Raw genomic sequence first — 12,347 nt, 5'->3', positions numbered from 1 at the left:
CTCACCAATGACTTTTCAGTATGAAATCATATGAGAAGCAGAGGAATACAGGGGTTAAAAGTGGCACTCTGGATGACTTGCTAGGTGGTGGCCTTAGGGAAAGTCACACAAGCACTTTCTGACTTCAGGTCTTCATGTATAAAATCAGAATTATAGAGGCCCACCTGACAGAAAGTCTTGTGAGGATTAAATGAGATCATGTTTGCAGAGACTTGGCACAGGACTTGCTTGGTGCATGGTAAGCATTGAGTGAATATTAATGGTTATATTATTATTATTATTATTATTATTATCATTATCACTATTACGATTGTTATGCTTAAGCAAAAGCAAAGATACTAAATAGAGATGTGTTTTGAGAACTTCGTGTTTTTAGGAAAATCCTCATTATTGTTTCATTTCTTACTTAAACCCCAACATTATTTGGAGAGTCAGAATTGTCTGCTTGATGCCCCAAAACTCTGCCCTGTGGACCACTTACTCCTTGAAGCACTTATTCAGTATGCTGAACAAAGAGTACTCTGATCTCCTTTCCTTTGCAGAACATCAAGAGGAAAATCCTGTGTGCGCTGTATGTAATGATATCATGATTTCCTTCTAAATCTGATGGAGCGAGAAGATAACATGATGCTTAACACAGGCTTGTTGGTTAGCTGCCTGAAGAGAGGATTCCAGGCCATAAAACCAAGACCGTTTACCATGGCCTTGGAAGCAAAGTAACTGTTAAACATGCAGAAGAAAGAATCTTGGGATAACTTTATCACTCTGATTAGCCCATTGGTCTAGCCTGGTGTTATCCTTGCCTGGATTACTTACCAGGCACACCCAGTGCCTCTTGGTTAACCTCACCAGTTGCTCATCTCCAGTGGGGGACACATGTTCTTTATGTGTCGTTCTCATATAGAATTTGAAGATAACCTTGTGCAAAGGACAAAGGACAAAAAACATCTCTGCATTGGTTCCAACAGCTTTCTCCATGTTCTCATTTTCAGCAAACACAGAACCCTTCCATCTTTCACCAGTTTGTGGGGGTGGGGGAACAAACAAAATGTTCTGACAGGAGCTTGTTTCAAAATTTCTATCAGGGAAGCAACTCGAGGGATTTAGTAGAGAAGCAAAGCAGTGGGTGTTATTCTGGTCAGGCCGAAGGAACTTGGAAAACAGACTCAGAAAATGGGAGAAAAGTTGTGCAGAGATAACTTGGCAGGAAAACAAAAGCGAACCAACAAAAACAACCTAGAAGAGAATTGAGGAGGCCAGTGGGGAAGAGGGGCATCAAAATGACAACTTGGCCAGAAATCTGGACACTGTAAGAGACAATTTAGTGCTAGGTCATGCCCTGGGCTGAATTTATTGCTGCTTTTCTTGTTAACTCGCCTCATGTTTAAAGTCAAAACTGCCATAGGCTCCAAGGGATTTTTATCTTTGTCATTTGTATGATCGTCCTCAAAATACATACTCCCAAGTGAGGAGAATAATTCCCCCTCCTACTAGCGCGAAGAAAGCAGAGACATTAAAGGGATGTTGAAATCGACGTTTTAAAGGTCCTGCATTTGGGGAGGCTCTCCCTGGGGCTCTGCTCTAAGAATGGGGACAGGCCTGAGCAAAGTGGCTATGGAAAGGTGGCAGGTGATAGCACTTACGCTCGGCTCGACGACTGAGCATAAAGACACCCGACCCGTCCGCCAAAGGAGTTGGACTGGCCATGGCCACTTGCCATGGCTCTTGGCTGAGAACACTTGGTGGGGAGAGATTCCGCCCTCTATTCCTGTCCCCGGGAAGATGAAAAGTAAACCTTAATATGAAGCCGCGTTTTGCCAGTTCCAGGTGAGTAGGGAAGACTTACTCCAGAGCCAAAGCTCATGTTACAAATGAGGTGTGGTAAGAATCCAGCACGCACATCCCTCGGGAGAGCGGCTCCTCTCCCTTGGCGTGTGGGCAGGCACGGAGCTCAGGAATGCCCAGGAGGGCGGGGAGTCAAGGTCTCCATCCGCTCCTCCAGCGCCAGGAGGCCGCAGTTTGTAAAGTGAAATTAGAAATGCACGGCGAGGCGGCTCGGAGGCTAATGGTGTTTATCCAGACATACCACACCGATGGAACCGGCCCAACATTCCGCGCGGAGCGCAGCGAAGACGGGGAGGGGGCGCGGCCGGCCGCCCCTCCCCCGCCGCCTTCCTGCGCTGCAACCTGGACTTGACCCCCGCGAGCCTGGCGCGGCGCGGCCGGGGCCGCCCCGCCGGAGCCGGGCGCTGAGACGCGCCTCTCGGGCGGGCGTCGCAGCTCGCGTGCCGCCGCGGACGGCCAGCAGCGCCCGCTGCCCCGCCGAGCGCGCGCGCAAAGGTACCGCCAAGTGGCCGCATCCGGGCCACTCTGGCCGTGGAAATAGTTCAAATGCCTCGAGCTCTCGTTCGAGAGGAAGGGTGGTGGGTATGGGACGTGGAGATGGGGGAGCAGGAAGAGTTTGTCTCACAGTGTGGCGGTGTCAAAGAGGAGGACCTCCCTGGCAAGGGGGAGAGCAGAGAATTGCCGACTCCGGGGACTCGGGCCCTCCGGAGCTCCACGAGGCTGGGCAAGCCTCTGGGCCTCAGTGTCTCCACTGTAAAACGGGAGCTAGGGCGTGTCCAGGGGCCTTTGCAGCCGTAGCATTCTGTGATTCAAAACCTGTCTGATTTGTGTCATGTGTTACCAAGACACAAACTAAAAAAGACTCCATAACTAAGAATGAGCTAAAGCACAGTTCTACAAAGTCCCCCAACATTTTCAAGTCACCCCAAACACTAGAACTCAGTGAATTCTACCTTTATTACACTTCAGAGATTGTTTATTTCTTTAGTAAGAAGGTAATTGATTAGATTTAGTCCTGGGCGGGGGTGTGGGGGGAGTACTTGGATCATTTTTCTTACACAGGAAACATAAATCCATAAATCCTCCCGTCTCTAAGAAATAAAATTCTTCATTTCCAACATAGAGTATGCAGATCTTCCAAACAGATCTTCTTTCTTCTCTTTAAATCTTCACTCTTAGCCACCTAACATCGGTGACTTTCTTCTCCTCAGATCTATAGAATCCCTAAATAAAGGAGAAAAAGTCCCACTTTGCAGCTGCAGTCTGGAAAGGTTATGTCCAGGAAGAGATAATTAGAGTTTATTTTGAAAGGAGTTTAAATCTAAAACAAAATTATATCTCATCTTCTAAAACTGTATGTAAAATAATTTATAAAGTAAGGGCCACACTCATTTACGATATGATTCTTAAATTATCTCTGATTGGGAAGAGGAAGATAAGATCTTCACCCCACAACACTACAGAATGTACATGTGGATGATTCAGAGGCTGGCTCCTTTCCCTTTCCCCACATCCCTCAAAACACTGACATCAACAGTAAGGAGCATGTTTCTGACCTTTGTAGTTTTAAAAATAATGAGTGGAAAGGTAATTGATTCAAACTCTAATTGTTACCAAAACAAGGTAACAAGGTGTTTTGTGATCTTGTGTTCCAGGTGCAAAAACTCATTCCAATTAACAGCCTGCTGGTTGATCTTCAAAAACGTCCCAATGAAGTCTTCGCTCAAGGTCAGCTCCTCCTGCCCTCCCCCAAGGTTCCCTTTCTAGTCAGCCAGCCCTCTCTGTGCTGGCCTCAAAGACAGGAATCTGGAGACACAGAAGCATAAGCCTGCTCCTCCCCCAGCTTCCCAGGGACAATCCTTGCAACGGGATGCCTTTGTTGTGCTGACCTTGTGAGCAAGTGACCCACAGAGAAGGACACTGTGTGCAGTCACTGGAGTTTTCTGACCTCATTTGTCCATGTCGGTATCCATGAGGCAGCCAAGGGGAGGGGAGAGGAAGTGAAAAAGGATGATTAGGAGGACATGCAGGACAAGGGACTGCAGCTGCTTTGGTGACCAAGAATAACTAGACTTGAGTTTCCTTGAAGAAATTGTTTTGAATTGAAGGTGAGCCTAGCGTTGGAAGCACTCTAGCCAACCGCTCCTTTCACTTCCCCCACATGCTCCTAGTCTCCTTGCTCCTGAGAAATGCCTTTTCAAGGTCAGTGCCACATTCTCAGACCCAGACTCCAGTATCACAAGTCACAGGTTTGAATTCCACTTTTGCATAACCTCTCAGGACCAGTTTCATTACTTAACAAATGGAAATAGTTGTAGTTCTTAAATGCTATGGGGCTTGACAGTTATTATGTGCCTTAGAACCATGCCCAGTGCCTCGGGCAATTTTCCAAATGCTCTTGTCCATTACTTTGTTCAGGTTTCGTCTCCAGCCGGAGAGCTGCCTGCCTCATGCTACTCTGAACAAGAATCAGACCTTGTCTTCTCCAGAAAGCAGGAAAGTGTTATCAGATTTTCATTTGCAAAGACATCATAGAGAATCTGACACTGTGTATTAGACTCCAAAAAAACCTTAAAATGGATTAAAAATACAGATATTTGGGGGAAATTTGTGTTTGTACTGAACATGTGCAGACTTTTTATTGTTATTTCATAAACTTTTCATAATACAGTGTAACAACTGTTTACATGTGTTGTGGTTTGCATGTGAGGTATCCCCCAAAAACTCACATGTGAGACAATGTGAGAGGATTCAGAGGGGAAATGATTGGGTTGTGAGAGCCTTAACCCAATCAGGGGATTATCCCCTGATGGGATTAACTGAGTGGTAACTGGAGGGGGATGTGGCTGGAGGAGGTGGGTCATTGGGGGCGTGACTTTGGGGTATATATTTGTATTTGGCATGAGGAGTCTCTCAGTGCTTTCCGATCATCATGTGAGCCGCTTCCTTCTGCCACATGTCTTCTGCCATGATGTTCAGCCTCACCTTGAGCCCTGAGGAGTGGAGCCTGCTGTCTATGGACTGAGACTTCTGAAACTCTGAGCCCCCAAATAAATTCTTCCTCCTCTGCAATTGTTCTGGTTGAGTTTAAGTCACAGCAGTGAAAAAGCTGACTAAAACACATGACATCTATATGGTATTAGGCATTATAAGTAATCTAGAAGCAATTTAAAATATACAGAAGGATAAGCATAGTTCATATGCAAATATTATGCCATTTTATATAAGGAACTGGAGCGTTCAGGGATTTGGGTATCTGCAGGAGGTGGTGGAACTAACTGCTGTTTTGTACAGCTATAGGGAAAGCTGCCCTCTATTGAACCCAATGCAGTATATACCAGTTTGTACACATTTAAACTTTACAGGGACCCTGATGGTAAGTATTTATACTCACTTTTATAAGAAGGATATTAAGACCAAAAAAGGTTAATAATTTCCCCCTGGGTGCACAACAAAATGGAACACAATAATGTATAACACGCAGGCATTTAATGTGTTGCATGTCTTCATTCACTAAATACTCCCAGCAACCCCATTAGGTGGATGCTGTTATTAACCCCCACTGTGCAGCCAAGGAACTGAGGCAGAGAGAATAAATCCCTTGCCCAAAGTCCCAGAAGTAGAAAGTGGCAGAGCTGCCCTTGAGTGCTGGCCTGCTGGCTCCCAGCCTGTGGGCCTAACACCAGCACAGGCTCCCTCTGTTTTTCTGCCCACCAGGGATGGGAAGCCCCAGCCACACTGATCCCCATTCCCACTGGCTGGGGTCCCCGTGCAGGAAGTCCTGGAGAACTGAAGCTCCATGAGAAACAAAAGCTACCATATATCATTGCCTTGTGCTTTCCTGAATATTCCAGATAGAATGAATGTTGATTTTATTAGTTCCTTTTTTTTTTTTTTTTTTTTTGGTGGGGTTTCCAGGAATATAGTTTCTGTGTATTGAGAAACGATGGTCTTCTTCTGTCACTTGCAAGGGATCCTCCCCCTCCACCAAATATAATATGAGAAAAATCTTCAAAACCTTCTGCCCAACCTGCGCTAGCTCAGATGTGAAGGCCTAGTCCCTGTGCAGAGCCCACAGTGAATCTTCCAGAGGGTTCAGGAAAAAGAAGTTCCTGTGACCAGGCAGGCCAGGGCAGATGGGAAAGGCACAGCCTGTCCTGAGCAGGCAGAAATATGTCATTTACCCCTGAAGTCACAAACTCAGCTCCTAACTAGTCCTGCACCTTGACCTCGAGTACTCTAAAGTCCCTGGAAAACACAGCCAACTGAGGCTTCCTGTTGTTCTTTTGCAAAGTGAACCATTTGCATGTTGTTTCCCTTTCCACCAAACAGGCTTGTGTCTAGAAGAAGTTATTTAAAGCATGAAAAATAAAACTTTAACCCCTTCCCCTCCCAAAGGTATTCTTCCAGAATTGAAACCAGCAAGCCCTTCAGTAACAAGTTGATAAGGTAAAATGAATTTCACTTGGATTGGGTCAATAAGTGTGATTTCCTGTGTTTTCATTTTATTATATTGGGTCATTGGGAAGCCCTTGGTTTCTGTGCTTAACCTCCCTCTGTACCCATGGGAAACATTATTGCACAAGGATGACAGTAACCCCCGATACAGGCTGTCTCTGCCAAAAGTGTGACACTATATACTCCTCAATAAAGAGACCCTGATCTGACCCTAGAACTTAATCTAATTCAATTAACATGATGAGATTCTTTTTTGAAAGGTTAGCAGCATCTAGGTGAGATAAAATAATAATCATAGTTAGCACTAACTTGTGCCCGATGAATACCTTTCATGCATTAACTGATCTTCACAATAACCCTAAGAAGTAGACACTGTTATTATCTCCATTTTACAGATAAGAAAATGGAAGCACAGAGAAGTTAAATAGCTTGCCCAAAGTCACACAGTAGCTAAGTGTTAGAGCTGGGATTTGAACCCAGGAATTCTGTGACCAGAGTTCTGATGAACCTCCATAAAGTTTCCCAGTTTAAGCAGAAAATTCCTATCTCACTGGAAGTAAAACAGAAAACACAGCAACACAGACACAGCTAAGACAAAAGCCTCAAGGCCCAGCTGCTTGGTCCAGCCCTAACTCTGCACTTGTTAAATGTGCAGCCTTGGCTTGGTTTCTTAATTTTTCTGTGTGACCACTACTATCAAATAGAGAACCTACCCATAGAGCCATATGGGAAATAAATGGCATAAAATATGTGGATTCTCTGTACAGGTTGGACGTTGTTACAATTGCACAATCTCTTTCTGAAACCCAGGGTTTTGAGTGGGTTTGGAATTCAGTCCTTTTCAATTTTAGAATAGTTGAGTACATGCCTTGTATTATGTGGGGTCTGGGAGTCTTAGGCAGCACTCTGTGAGCAAATGCATTAGTGACTCAACAGTAATGTGCTTGACTCTCCACCTGTGCAAAAGAAGATTCTAGTTCAGATTTGGGCACCCAGTGAATGATGAAAAAACTTGCAGAATTTAGGGCCTTTGTGGGATTTAAGATACTGAGAGGGACCGTACCAACAGTGAGGTCTGAGCATTTGGGGTCACAGCTGATTTCACTATGGGATGTGGTACTAAGGAAGGAAAACACAGTAGGCACTTTATAAGCTAGAGGGAAGCACCAGGAGGTGACCCTGAGGGAGAACAGACACCAGGGCCCAGGGAGGCAGTCTCACCATTGTGGTGGCAGAAATAGCTCTGGAGAGTCACAGTGAAGGGTGAAGGGTTGGCTCAGCCACAGAGCGACACAGATGAGTCTGGAGAACGAAAGCAGCCCTGTCGGCAACGCCCCTGTAATCTCAGAACAAATGAACACTTCCTTGAATATTAATGGCAAAGGTATCTGCTAAAGGTGGACAGGGAGAGAGGGGATTTGCCTTCCCTGGAAATAGACTCTTGCCTTCACCCCTCTGCAAACCACAGGGATTTTGAGAACTTTTCCACAGATGTCACTGATATCCCTTGCTATGGACCTGGGATCAACTTACACTGTATGCACAACATTTAATCCTCAAATAAAGTAGGCCATCATGCCCATTTCATGCATTAAGCACTGTTCTGTAGAGCTTTGTTGCCCAAGATCTTGAAGTGAGCAAGGAAGAGAGCTAGGTTTCAAGCCTGTCTCCTGACTCAGAGGAGCTCCTAGTGGCTGCACTTGAGCCAGTAACCAATGCCCTGGGGCTCACAGATGCAAATAAAATGATGATATTAAGGACTCAAGGCTGCCCTAAGTAACTCATTTCCATTCCTATTGCTGCAATTCAGCGCTCAAAAGATCAGACTGACCTTCTAGTAAAAGAAAAACAGCCCACAGGCACACAACTCTGATTTTCAGCTTCATCCTTCCGACAACTAAAAGAGACTGTTTTGAATTGGAGAGGAAGGCAAACAGAAGCCCTGGTTATTATAGTTAATTCAATTTAATTAAAGCCATAAATGCAAACCACAGTTTTGCAGTGGGTACTGACCATTCTGATTGCGAGGAGGATTCAGAGTCCCTCTCTTAACTGATGGGCAGAGTCCCAAGTTGCCACATTACTCGGCCCTGCACTAAAGGGCCCCTTGCATTGACTCAACCAGCCGGTCTTCCGTACACTCTGATTTCTCTCTGAATTTTTTGGTTTTGAAGGTGATTTGCTGTGCTTCTTTTCAGTACTTTTATTCCCTTTCCCTAAGAAAAAACTGAGCAACTTTTCTTTTCATTCCTTTCCCTTTTTTCTCTTTTTTCCTCACCCTCGCTCAATATTCTGTCCCTCTCTGCCTTTGCACTTTCTTCAGGTCCCCCTTCTTGTTAGCCACCTGCAGCTGGCCCCAAACCACAATCTCCCAGAAAGCCCACTGGCCCTTAGCAAGGGGGTGCAAGGACAGACAGTCTCCGCTCTCAGCTTGCTCACTGCCCAGAAGGGAGACACAGAACTCAGGCCAGCCCAGTGCATGCGACTTCAAGGGCACTGGAACAGGAGGGACGCCTGGCCCTGAAGGAGGATATCGCTTAGAAAGGGAACTCCTTGGGCAGAAGGACTGTCAGGTAAGATGGAGCAGGGACCAGAGAACCTGTAACCAAGCAAAGACCTGCTAACGGTTTTGTAGCTTTGCTTAGTTGACTTACAAGGCCCCTGTGATCTAAATGTACCCTATCCTTCCAGCTCTACCTCTACCTGCTTCTTGTCTTCAAGACATACATAGGAATTTTCTCTCTTGCTGCAGCCTTAGAACTTGCTGGCTGGATCTCTCCTCCCACCATCCTCACCCCTTACCTGACATGTGCTGATTCACCCTCTAGGTTTCCAATTAGAGGTCCCTCCTCTGGGAAGCATCCCTGGCCCTCCACGGGCAGGTGGCATCCCCTTTACTCATCCCCTAGCACCCTGTTCCTGGGTACCTGACACTGAGCACACCAGCAGCACCTGTGAGTCTCCCCTCCTGGACCGCCAGCTCTGTGGATACAGAGATAGACTCGTATTGCTTCTCTTTGTATCTCCATGCCAGAAGCAGGGGCAGATATTTATCCAGGTTTTCTGGATGAAGAGGAGACTTAGGGAAGTAAAGGTGAAGTAAGAACTGTGCTTAAAGAGGAAACAGGACTGAGGCAAAAGTGACAGCAGAGCAAGCAAGGAGAACATATGTTAGAAAGAATCCTTGTGGAAGGGAGCCATTTTTTGAAAACAAAAAGCAATGTCCTCCAGCTTCTCCCTGGAAAGGGCGCCAGAGTCAATGACTGCATCCTGATTTGACTGAATTCTCTCGAAGGAGAGAGAAAACCCCAGCCAGCCCAAGTCATCTTGGATTTTCTTGTAATAACAAGAGAGGGGTGTTAAAGGGAGCTGGCCGCTGCTTTGTAGCAGCAATTTCTTCATTCATATATAACTAGAAGCAGTGTCTGTTCAGATCTTGAAGCAAATGAGACGCTTCTGGAGACAGGAAGAGGCATAAAAGTAAACAAGAGGTCCAGGCTGCCTCATGGTTGGGAGATCCTGGTGATTCTCCAAAGGCCACTGCCCTGTGCTTCACAGGTGGCACTGGCACTGCCACCTCTGTGGAAGCCACCCAGATGCCAGTGCCCACTGTGCCTGCATGCAGGACGTGCTTGGGTATTTGCAATCCCTGGCCACACCCCTCCCTGGGAAGCCCTTCAACAGAACAGGGGCTGGAGAACAAATATCCCATTCATTGGTCCCTGAGCAAGATGGCTCAGATGTGTGTCCTTCCTGTCCCCAGAGCTCCACTGCAGGAGCTTGCCTCCTGCCACCTCCTCACTTGTCTACTTACCTTGCCTATCACCACACGCCCTTGCCAGTCTGCCCTGGGGAGCGCTCTACAAAAATTGCCTGCACAAGAGGCCTCACCGTGGGGAACCTGAGCTGCAGCCAACATTGCTCCTAAAGCTCAAGGTGGAAATAAACCTTCTAGAAAAGGAAACACCCTGTCATGCTTCATCCAAGCTGCCCATAGGCCCTTCATTTCCCTTAACATCAAGGTCATCAGAGTGAAAGGCACACACTGAGAACAGCTTCCAACCCTGGTGGGACATTTTTCTTTCTTTTTTTGTAATTTTTAAAAAATATTTTTCATACATGTATATAGGGTAATAATGTCTGTCTCATTCCACCATCCTTCCCATCCCCATCCCCCACCCTCCCACTCCCCTCTGCACAATCCAAAGCTCCTTCATTCTTCCCTACCTCACCCCACTATGAACCAGCATCCACTTATCAGAGAAAACGTCCAGCCTTTGGTTTTTTGGGTTTGGCTTATTTCACTTAGCAGGATATTTTCTAGTTCATCCATTTACCTGCAAAAGCTATAATTTCATTCTTCTTTAAAGTTGAGTATATATATATATATATATATATATCACAGTTTCTTTATCCATTCATCTACTGAAGGGCATCTAGGTTGGTTCCATAGTTTAGCTATTGTGAATTGAGCTGCTATAAACATTGATGTGGCTGTGTCACTGTAGTATGCTGATTTTAAGTCCTTTGGGTATAAACTGAGGAGTGGGATAGCTGGGTCAGATGATGGTTCCATTCTAAGTTTTCTTGGGAATCTTCATACTGTTTTCCAGAGTGGTTGCACCAATCTGCAGTCCCACCAGCAATGTATGAGTGTGCCTTTTTCCCTGGTGGGGCATTTTTAACTACAAGGAGGTGTCCAGTGTTTTACATTCAAGAAGGACCCATCCCCTAATCCCATGAATCAAAGCCCTGTGCTCCTGAGTCTTCATGACCCTGTGGCCTCATGTCTCACCCTGGAAGATGATGACACCTGAATAGAGCATGTCTGGGAAAGGGTGGCATGTGTGAGACCATCTCAGCTTCCCTGAGAATGTGGCAGACTCTAAAGGAGTGAGGAGGGAGTCAACTGTGCTTGGGGTGTGTCTATTTATACTAAGAGGCACTGTAAAAGGTCAGTAAGTCTCATTTTCTGTGTCAGGTATTTTTATTATTATTTATTTATTTATTTATTTTTTACAGACTGCATTTTGATTCCTTGTACACAAATGGGGTACATCATTTCGTCTCTATGGTGGTGCACGACATAGATTCACACCATTCGTGTAATCATGCATGTACACAGGGTAATGACATCTGTCTCATTCCACCATCTTTCATACCCCCCTCTCATTTCCTGCTACGTAATCTAAAGTTCCTCCATTCTTCTCTCGCCCCCCCCACCCCACCGCCCCCATTATGTATCATCGTCCACTTATCAGGGAAACGTTCATTGAAGAAAAGTTTTTCAAAGTCTGTGGGCGGGGAGAACTCTTCTGTGGCTCCCCACTGGGGAGTCAGCCGTGCTAGCAGCACAGGATGCCATTTGTGCGTTCTTCTTCCAGAGCTTCACCTCAGGTTTAGGTCTTACACTACTCTACTGCCACGGTGAACAAAAACCAACACAGCCTAATTAAAAACTTGTGGGAACATGGGCTTTAAATTAACAAAAGGGGAAAATACAACTTGGTACTTCAGTCCCTCTGGTGAGGAACTGGTAGAGATTTTGAGCCTGTTGTTTAAACCTTTAGGTTTAGCTTCACACATGAGCAGTTAAATCATTCTATTCTCAATCTGGCAAATTCAAGAAAGATTAGAAGCAGCGTGTGGGGTCACACTACCGCTCTAGATGGCAAGGCCACACCTGCTCTGTGCTCCTTCCAGGCTGGCATTGGGCAGACTCTGCACTAGGTCAAACCTGGGCTGCCTACCTGTACCTGGCCCCAGGTGAGCACCCCGGCATCTTCTTCAGTGGATTCCTGTCTCTCTCTGTGACTAGTGAGTATCTCTATGATTTTTTAAAAAAATTTATTTTAGATGTTGATAGACCTTTATTATATCTATTTACTTTTATGTGGTGCTGAGAATCGAGCCCAGCGCCTCACACAGGTTAGGCAAGCGCTCTGCCACTAAGCCCCAGCCCCAGCCCATCTCTATGATTTATTGAGGGACAGCTTCATGCCAGGCACCCTACTGGGTGCTATAGGTTCACTTCTCACAAATCC

The 12,347-nt window shown here is 45.9% G+C and overlaps 1 long non-coding RNA gene across 1 annotated transcript; it reads left to right on the top strand.

The window, feature by feature from the left end:
* The first annotated feature begins 1,689 nt into the window (after window positions 1–1,689).
* Window positions 1,690–4,851, top strand: LOC124965195 (uncharacterized). The gene is made up of 3 exons (XR_007105116.1): window positions 1,690–1,827; window positions 3,501–3,573; window positions 4,264–4,851. It is a non-coding gene; the product is annotated as an uncharacterized LOC124965195 (long non-coding RNA).
* The last annotated feature ends 7,496 nt before the right edge of the window (window positions 4,852–12,347 follow it).

The sequence above is a fragment of the Sciurus carolinensis genome, chromosome 15 (genome assembly GCF_902686445.1).
Source record: "Sciurus carolinensis chromosome 15, mSciCar1.2, whole genome shotgun sequence".
In the NCBI taxonomy this organism is placed as follows: Eukaryota; Metazoa; Chordata; class Mammalia; order Rodentia; family Sciuridae; genus Sciurus; species Sciurus carolinensis.
This window is presented reverse-complemented; position numbering and strand designations above follow the sequence as displayed.